At 44.1% G+C, this 9,966-nt stretch overlaps 1 protein-coding gene across 2 annotated transcripts in view; it reads right to left on the bottom strand.

The window, feature by feature from the left end:
- The window catches only part of Sgcg (sarcoglycan gamma), a 36,510-nt gene extending 33,936 nt beyond the window's left edge, over nucleotides 1-2,574 (bottom strand). Inside the window, exon 1 of one of the 2 annotated variants that reach the window (XM_048447901.3) lies at nucleotides 2,414-2,574. The gene's annotated coding sequence lies outside the window, so the exon portion shown is untranslated. The remainder of the gene's footprint in view (nucleotides 1-2,413) is intronic. The other variant, XM_048447893.3, reaches the window with a different exon arrangement.
- Nucleotides 2,575-9,966: the final 7,392 nt, after the last annotated feature.

Here is a 9,966-nt window from a genome sequence, read left to right on the forward strand (position 1 = left end):
ACAGGCACGTCTCCCTTGAACCGCCCTTGGCTTATGGTCACCCTCCTCTTCCTAAAGGCATCTCTCACACGAGAGAGTGTGTTTATGATGTGCAATTGGACAGAGGTGGGGCTATTACATGCAGCTGGACAGTGAGACAGGGCAGGGTTATTACACATGGATAAACAAGGAGCTGTTATACACAGTGGAAAGGGAGTCCCTGAGTAGGGACAGCCAAGGGCAGGCAGAGAAAGCAATGGTGGACATTTTCTTCACACAGTGTCAATACCCACGCAGAGACCACTGGGGCAAGGCTTTGCCATGCCTCTGAGCCTTGCCCAGAAAGGCCTTGCCATTTACTGTGGGTCTAAGGCATTAGGGTCCTTGATATGGCTGGGCCTTATCAAACAATACATATTCACTCAGGACTTTACTTACTCCTAACAAAATATAAAAGACTCCTATATGATCTTCTCCCGAAAATTCCCTACATGACATCATGACAAAATTAAAAGGCCTCTGAAGGGGAAGAAATGACAAAGTGTGGCAAAGGTTTTACAGCAGTCATAAGGCCATAGAGCTGAAGGTTAGGTAGTTTCATTGGCTTCATTTTTTCCAATAGTCTGTTTCCTTGACAGCCAAAAATACAGTTTCTTTTTCTCCAGTCTTAATTACTTATGATAAATCTCAAGCCATACCTATTGCATCACACAGTAAACACGCACGCACACACACACACACACACATACACACATACACACACACACACACACACACACACACACACACACTGCAGATTGTCTACAATGTGTTAAAAAAAAAGCCACTACAGAGTTCAAGGATCTCCCAAGAGGACTGGGAAGCAGCATGGGAGCTGATAAGGTGAGGACGAAGCTCCTCAGTGGTCAGATGACCAGCTCCTCTGCTGGAGATGCTGAGGCGACTCATAGAGTGGAACCCAGACGCAAGAACTGAACTATAGGGCTTTGTCATAGAGCCAGAGAAGGATCGAGCTACACAGATACTGACTGGGAGAAGAGGGGGAAGGTAGAAAGAAAGAAGGCGTGACCTGAAGGAATGGGGACGAGGCAGAATTAGCCTCAGGGTTCTGTCCTTTTATATATATATAAAACCGTTTGGCTTATCTATCATCTATCTATCTATCATCTATCTATCTATCTATCATTTATCTATCTATCTATCTATCAATCATCTAGCTATCTATCTATCCATCTATCTATCTGTCTGTCTGTCAATCCATCTATCATCTATCATCATCTACCTGGTTGTGAACTTAGGACTTCACATGTTAGGAAAGCTCTGTAACACAGAACTGTATCTCAAGCCCCAGGAAATATATTTTTAATAGAACAAGATAGAAGGGTGTTATTTTCAGTATTTAACTACCATCTTTGTCAAGGTCACTTGGGAACTTGGACGTGACCATCTTCAGAATCACAGACCTGGCTAGTCTGAGATATGGCTGTCCCTTTGGCTTTGAAAGAAAATCTCAACCCATTTTAGAACCCACAAAATTAACTCTTCTTGAACCACTAGTTTTGAAATTCCCAAAGTGGATCTCCTTGTATCTAGATATTTCCAAGAAAAGAGCAAAAAGCAAACAGGCCAGGCTTTTGTAGTTCCTGTGATCCCAGACTCACCCCATCCTGGGGCTGAGCTTTCTCCCAGTCCTGTTGTTCTTTCCCCGGCCTTCTTCCTTTCTTTAAAAGTAACTCATAGTTTCCAACCTCCACATAGTAACTTAGGAACAAAGACACAACCCTAATCTGAGTAGTCGAAATCACCAGTCCTCTTTAGAGTCACCCCACAGGATGGATTTTATCTGTGCATATCACTTTTTTTTCTCCCCCCAAATCTCGTGAGGGAAACAGTCCAAGAACAGTTCTGGAGCCGGCTTGACACTAGGCTCTTGTGCTGTTGATTCTCAGTTTATAAAACACCTTGACTGTTGTTCCCATTTTCACCTATTAGTGTCTCTAAGAAAAGCACCCAGAAGGTCTGAAGCCGCAGACTCAGTTTACCAGAAAGACTTGGGTGGAGCTGAAGGTGACTTTAAAGAGCACACTTCTCTGTTCCACTGTCAGAGTCAACATCCCACGACACAGCCACATTGTTAGGACAACATCCCACGACACAGCCACATTGATAGGACAAGTCTGCGAATGTCAGCAGCGCGGCCACGCTAAGGGCACAGCACAGGTTGTCCCTGGAGTTGCTGGGACCAACACAGGCGAAATGAGAGGGGAACCGGATTTTGTTAATAATGAAAATAAAATTGAGAGAATTTATTCAGCTTATTTTAGACTATTAACCGTTTTGCCACTGGAGAAAAAGAAGTTAGAAACCTTGTACCTATTTGCTTTATAAGTTACACATTAATCATATAAAACCCAAGTGGAAACTGACTACTTACCTTAGCGACTCAGAAACCACACTGATGAACTGGTTCCAGATGAGGACCCAAACTCTGCGGGAACGGAAAGAATTAAACTCCCATTTGTGTAGGGTGACGGGACACTGACTTCTGGCTCTGCCCTGAGAAAGGACTCTCTTGGCTCAGGTTTCTGCCCTTCCTGTAGCAACAGGCGAATCTAATTTTACCCGGTGACCTCAATCGCTCGGACTCTTAAAACTGGGAACCAATTCCAGCCTGCACCCTCACGCGTGCCAAACCCAAGCCAGAGCCACACAGAATCCCAACCATTCCTACAAAGCCAGCACCCCGACAGGTAAACTCTGCCCCACTTCCTGTAAAGCATCTTTGTCTTGAGGAAGAAGAGTAAGTAGGTTTCTTTGGTGAGCTCTAATGCCGACCCTCACCTCAGCCACTGCGAAGGAGCTCGCGGCGCTCAGAACTTGGGCTTCCCTGCTTTATGGGTTCCCTTTTTTTACCCAGAGATGGGAAACTATCCAATAACAAACAGTCTGTCTTTGAAAAACACTTTCCTTAAGTCCCATTGTCAGTGAAAATTATTTGAGAAAAAATTTACATCATGTTTACCATAAGAAACAGAATCTAAACAAACTTTACTTATTAAAATGATGCTATTCAAGAAAGATAATACATCCATTTAACAAATTATGTGGATGTAACAAATGATGTTTTTCAAGAAAGATAATACATCTGTTTAACAAATTATGTGGATATAACCATCTGGTGCTAAATTGTCTTCATTTAAAAAATAATTAGTTCATTTAATTTTTATCAGGTACACATATATCAACCTCTGAATCATCCTAATCTTTGAGTCATTGGTATGCTGCCGAGCAGCATGAATTAAGGCAGACTAAATTACATGTTTTGAGATCGATGTCTTAGCAGCAAACATGGCATAGACGGGCAGCACCACACGGACACGTGGTTAATTTCTACTTTGTCCTGGGGAGACTCCCTTTCTATTTATTTTCATTGTGTCTTCGTAACTGTTTGAAACTCGATGCTTCCCTACAGGAACAGCTGCAGGCCTTAAATTAAACCAGGACAGTATCAGCTAATCTTATATTTCTAGGGCACTTGGAGCTCTTTCAGGGATCCTCCACACACAATTGTCTGTTGTGACAATTCAAACTGAAAACCAGAGCACAGCAATCAATTCTTAGTCAAAATATTTAACCTATGTGCCAAGGATGCCGCCTTCACCTTTCAGACAGACACGGATGGGAAAACACAGGTCTGAAGTCCTCACTCTGTGTTCTGATTGACCGCGACTGCTGAAGGTCACCATCGTCCTTTTCATTGGTCAGTAGGTTGGTTTGTAATCATGCCCTTGACATTGGGAATGGCTTTCATGCCCAGTATTTTGTGTGTTTTCCACTCACACTTAACATTATTTCATGTTTTCAGTTTTCTACATCCAGTCCTCCAGGTGAGAATGACTCAGAGGTGGGTCTGATTTTATAGAGTAATTGAGATTATTGTAACAAGAATTTTATGTTTCTAATGTCGGTCTTCCTTAAGTCTGAAACTCACATGTGATATGTTTTCAATGGAATTATAACATTTTAAATATAGAGGAGACCTTAAAGTAACTCTATTCCAAGGCCAACTAATGTGTTCACGGTTCCATGGCTAATGAGAAAGGACTAGAAAGCCTGCTGGGCTTCCATGCCTATTCAGTACACCATGTCTTCCATGCACAGTCATCATACTTCTGGGATCCAGCCTGGTGTCATCTCATTTTCCCCATTCTTGCCCTACACTGCAGAGCCTAGAGGGCTACTGCCTCCATCCTGGTACCTCTCTTTCAAGTTTTCTCCGTGTGGACAACCCTAGTGTAAAATCAGAAGTTTTGGTAGTGATGTCACGGGGAGGAATTCGATCCAAACACCACATCCTAAAAGAAATCAAGGCACAAACTGACCCATAAAAATGGACGTATGTCAGGACATGTCTGTGTCATTCCACAATATCAGAATATATTGACTAGCAATGAATTAGATAACGCTGTTTCATTGGCATCAATTTGCCAAATCTTAATTTCTTTGGCACCCAGCTGAGGCCAAACAGTTTCTATTTTCCTGTCTTAACTAGTAATGTTATATGTTAGTTCTTGAACCACACCTTATGTACCACACAGCAAAAACACCCCCAGTCAAAATACACACACACACACACACACACACACACACACACACACACACACACAGAGTGCAGAATGGCTAAAAATTGTTCAAAAGGCCACTGCAGAGTTCAAGGATCTCCCAAGAGGACTGGGAGGCAGCAGGGGAACCAGTAGGGGTGGGAAAAATGGCACCACAGCGATCAGGTAACTAGCTGTACCAGAGGTCTGCCAGAGACACTGAGGCAACTGGTGAGAGTTGAACCCAGACTCAAGAGTTGGTCACAGCAAGTAGAAGTAAGGTGTGTGTATGTGCATGCGTGCATGCATGCGTGTGTGCGTACGTGCGTGCATGTGTGTATGTGTGTGTGTGTGTGTATGTGTGTGTGTGTGCTGAAGAGGCCTTGGAGAGGTCTAGGTCCAGATGAACAGATGGAGTGACAGACAAATGACCTTTTAAGTAGGCTGTGTCAACAGCTCAACAGCAGGCACTCAGCTGAGCTGAAGTCCCTAGGACAGTGGGAAGTCTCTGCCTGTTGGTCTCTTGATGCATACACTATGCTGTCAGGTGACAGGTCACTAGGGCCATCACCATCACAGCGCTAGGGATCCTCCTCTTGTGGGGCCCAGGAAAAGGCGTTGTAATCTTTCCTCAGTCTCCTGTGGTCAACACGTTCTTGGGCCTGGTTTCCTGATTTGATTTTGTGATGCCCAAGTACACACACAGCCCCAGTTCGTCTTGCTAAGTGTACAGGACATGACATACACAGCCCCAATTTGCATTGCTAAACAAAAGGTACCAACTTTTGACTTTTAGGAAAGTGACATCTATCTTTAATCTGTCTGCTGTCTGTCCATCTGTCTGTCTTATAGTTTGGACAAATGGTGTTGGAAGTGGTATTGAGAGCAGGCTCTTCCTGGCCCTAAGTTATCCCATGTTGTATAAAATGGTGGGTTGTTTTTAGACCGTGACTTGTCCCGAAAGGTTTGGGCCCCATGAGAAGCTTTGGGTCTATTTTGAGAATAGAGGATGGTGCTCAGCTGGTTGGACACTTGAACAACACCATCCTTCTGGCACACCCATAAAGCACAGACTGATGAATGACTCATTTCTGGAAGTAGAGAGGGTGCCACCCATTGATTTACCAGGGAGAGTTGAGACTATAGGCACACATGGCATATTAAAATCATATCAGAAAAAGCAGGTCCGAGGACTTATTAGACACACCAGGATGAGGAAAGGGTCCAACATTTTCATTCTGGCTCCATAAAGAAGACAATGTCTGGCATCACCTTTGTGACAGCCCACGACCTGTCACTGCACACTAAGTGTGTGCACTAATGACCAACACACAGAGAACCCCCAAGTGTTCTGGGTCATCTGGGCTTCATTCCCACAAATGATGTTGGCCTACTTAAATTGTTCTTCTGTCTACCTGTTTGCCTGTCTAACCTGTTGTTCGCCCACCCACCCACCCATTCATTAGTTCACCTGGATCCAGTCCTGCCCTTTCTCCTCAACAGCGCAACCCAAGTCTACAGCTCAACTCTGGCCCTGCAGCCTAATTTCGCAGTAGATTGATGTGGAGATGCGATGCTACCCCATAGTGGATGGGCCACTTATCATATTCTGAAAATATCACACCCTGCAATGTATTTTTGTGTGTTGTGTGTATACAGTAAGTACATAATCCTGTGTGTATACATGTGTGCTGATGGATGTACATGCACATATATGCACATGCATGTGGAAGCCAGAGGTTGACCTTAGAGGTATTTCTTAGTAGTTCTCTCTCTGTCTCTCTCTCTCTCTCTCTGTCTCTATCTCTGTCTCTGTCTCTCTCTCTCTCTCTCTCTCTGTGTGTGTGTGTGTATCTTTGTCTCTGTCTCTGTCTGTCTCTCTGTCTCTCAGATAGGGATTTGTCAGAAATCATTCAGGAACGGAACCATGTGAGGAGAATTCTGAGTGCTTGTGAGAAAACCCTGAGAAAACAAGAGTCTTGTGACTTCAGTTTCTTCAAAACACAGAATTGTTCTTGGAATGTGTTTTTGTGTTCCTCCTAGGTATACTGGATAGGAGTGAGTTTACTTCAAATTATTAATTATTGCTTGCTGGCATAACTCAATTAAATGTCTATGCCTCTATGGAAAAGCCTGTTTTTGCTACATGTGGCTTGTTCTTGTGGTTGTGCCCTTTACTCACGTGATTCTTCTTCAGCCTCAGAGTATAAACTGATGCTCTGACTAGAGCTGACTACTGCATGAGACTTTAGTCCGCCTCATTTATCAGCCCCGTTCTCCCAGATCCCACCGCCACTGGAGCGGTGACAGGGTTTCTCACGGAACCAGCAAGCCATCCCACCTCACTTATTACAGCTTTCAGAGAGTCTTTAAGATATGGGACCAGCTTTCTGAGACACATGCATTCCCTGATGTTACCTGGATCTCATGCTGACATGTCCTCAGTTCACCAGACCATGTGATCTCTGTTAAATCCAATTATATGAATCTTAGAGCGCAATGTGGAAGACAAGTGGAGCCATGACCTGGAGCAATCTCCAGGGTGAGAATGGACAATGACCCAAGGGAGTGTTCGTGCTTCGTTTCTATTGCTCTGATAAGACGTCCTGACAAAAAGTAACAAGTGAAAACGAATTTATTGTAGCTCACAATTTCTGTTTTCTGTCCATTATTGTGGAGCAGTTAAAGCAGCAGGGACCTGAAACAGTCAGTCACAGTATAGCTACAGTCTAGGGCAAAGGGAAATAAATACATACTCACTTTCTTGGGCTCAGCTAAATTCCTCTTCTCCAATATGGTTCAGGAATCCCTGCCTAGGGAATAGTCCCTCCACAGTGGGATGGGTCTTCACACATCAATTACTTAAGACAATCTCCCAGAAACAGGTCAACACACCATGGACAACTCCTCATTGAGACTCTCTTCCCAAGCCATTCTTGTTTGAGTCAAATAGATAATTGAAACCAACCATCCCCAAGACCATTGTAGAAGAAAACATTCTCAAGAGGTAAGAGTAGAAAATGACCAGAGACCATTGTGTCAAGATGGCTACAAGTCTGAAGATGACCTAGACTACACAGCAAGATCCTGGCTGATTCTTTTCCAGTCTTTCTAACTTGTTTCTTTTTTGAGACAGAGACTCATGAATCCCAGGATGACTATGAGCTTCTGAGCCTCTTCCTTTACTTTGAGTGCTGGAATCACTATTCTAAACAACCATGCCTAGCTTATGGGGAATTAAGGATTGAACTCAGGGATTTTTGTCCATGCTAGGCAACATCTCTACCACGTGAACTACCTACCCAGCTCAGAATTCAGATTCCATAGAGAATTTACATATCAATAAAAATTAGACTGATTATTAGATTACTAAATGTATATATTTTATATTTATCATGGTATGCTGGAGGAAGTTGGGGAATAAGGTTTAGGATAAAAGCCTAATTCAGTACTGCTGGGGAAGACAGAGTACAAATACACTTAGAATAAATGAGGAATCTTCAGGATGCTGATGATATAAGAGGTATAAGAAAGACTAAAAGAAAAAGAAGACTTCGATTTCAGAAGAGAAAATAGGATGCCTCCTGAAATGTCAAAGCTTCCTCCCTGACCTTGAAGGAGTTATGATATTCTCACGTAGGCCGTGAATGCGTGCCTTGGCATCATTCGTAGGGAACAGATGTTAGCGCTCTATTAAGTGACTTGGTGGGCAGCAGTTCTTATGTCTGGTTGGCAGTCAGGATCTCAGGGACAGCATGGAGCATAACCATCAAGACAAATGCAACTAACAGGTTAAGGAAGAAATCGATCAGAATAGTTCCTGAAAAACCAGGCATTTAAAATGCTTGGTGCCTCCTCCTCTGCTGGCCTACCTCCTCTTCCTCCTCTGCCCGCCCACTTCCTCTTCCTCCTTGCCCGCCTGCTTCCTCTCCCCTCTCTGAACTTTACTGCTTAACTCTAACCTTTTAAAAACCCTTAGAGAAAACTTCATTTGTTTTTTATGCACATGAGTATTTTGTCTGTGTGAATATGTGTGTACCACATGCACACAGTGCCCACAGAGGACAGAAGAGGGTTCAGATCCCCTGGAATCGGAGTCACAGAGGGTGAGCCACCATTTGGATACATGGAACGTGGGTCCTCTGCAAGACTGGTCAGTACTCTTAACCCTTAGCTGTCTTCTCTCCAGCCCCCACCTTCAAAAGACCTTTTGTTGCTGTGTGTCAGTTCTAACTGTAAACATGATCTGTCCCCACCCAACAGCCATTGTCTCCTTATAAGAGGTGCTCGGATTCCCAGGCAGCCCAGTGTGACTAACAGTGACCCACTTATGTCACTTCCTCAGTGCCCCTCACGCCATCCCCTTAACAGTCTTTTTTTTTTTTTCTCAAAAGATCGTTTACTACTAAACTTGGGTACTAGAGGTATCATGACCACAGAAGTGTGGTACCTCAAAGATGATGGCCATCTAAGGATGCTCTAACATGGGGCAGGGAGAACAGCGGTGCCTCAAAGATGATGTCTCAAAGATGATGCTTCAAAGATGATGGTCATCTAAGGATGCTCTGACACATGGCAGGGACAACAGTGGTGGATGGCATTGGGAAGCAGAGAGGAAGCAACAGAGCGGCCTGGATTTACACCAGACATTCTGCTGTGTTGTTCTTGTTCTTTAAAGTCTTCTAAGGGTCAGCCAGGGTCATCAGCCACTGCTGTGAGACATTGCTGTCCAAGTGAAAGAGCAGGCTTTGTCCCAGAGACCACCTGAGGTAACAAAGCAAAGGGACTACCTCTGTCAGGGAAAACTGTTCATGTCTCCTAGGAGTCGCTTTCCTCGACAGCGGCTCCCTGCCATCAACTAGTTTTCATTGTATGCCAGGGAAGAATATGCTATGATTCAATCGACATTTTCTTCATGACCCAACTTTTTGCATTTGCCAACTACACTTCTCTGTTGGCTGTTTCCCTTCTTCTTCGGAGGTGTTTACCTGCTGCAGTCAGACAGATGGATTCTCAGTGTGGCTCCTCATTTGCCACCTCCTGGGCCTGTAGCTGTCGGCTCTTAAATCTCACGCTCAGTTCTGTGTCACAAGAAGCTACTCAGACTCCACACTGGGCAGGACGTGCCCTTTCCCCGTGAAGGGCATCATTGCCATCTTTGCAACCCACAGCAGGACCTTTGACTCTCCTTGGACACAGAGTGTGTCCTTGGACAGCATGTGTGCATTTTGCATTTGTTTTCCCTATTGATTTGAATGGGAAGTCAGTGTGTAAATAATTTCACATCATGGGTCCTTGCTTGAAGTCTGCCCTCCCATGTTTTGTCACAGGGATATTCGGGGTCACCGGGTGTTTGTTTGTTACAATTATCTTTTTGTGTTCTTTT

This window comes from Myodes glareolus, chromosome 12 (genome assembly GCF_982192425.1).
Source record: "Myodes glareolus chromosome 12, mMyoGla1.1, whole genome shotgun sequence".
Classification (NCBI taxonomy): domain Eukaryota; kingdom Metazoa; phylum Chordata; class Mammalia; order Rodentia; family Cricetidae; genus Myodes; species Myodes glareolus.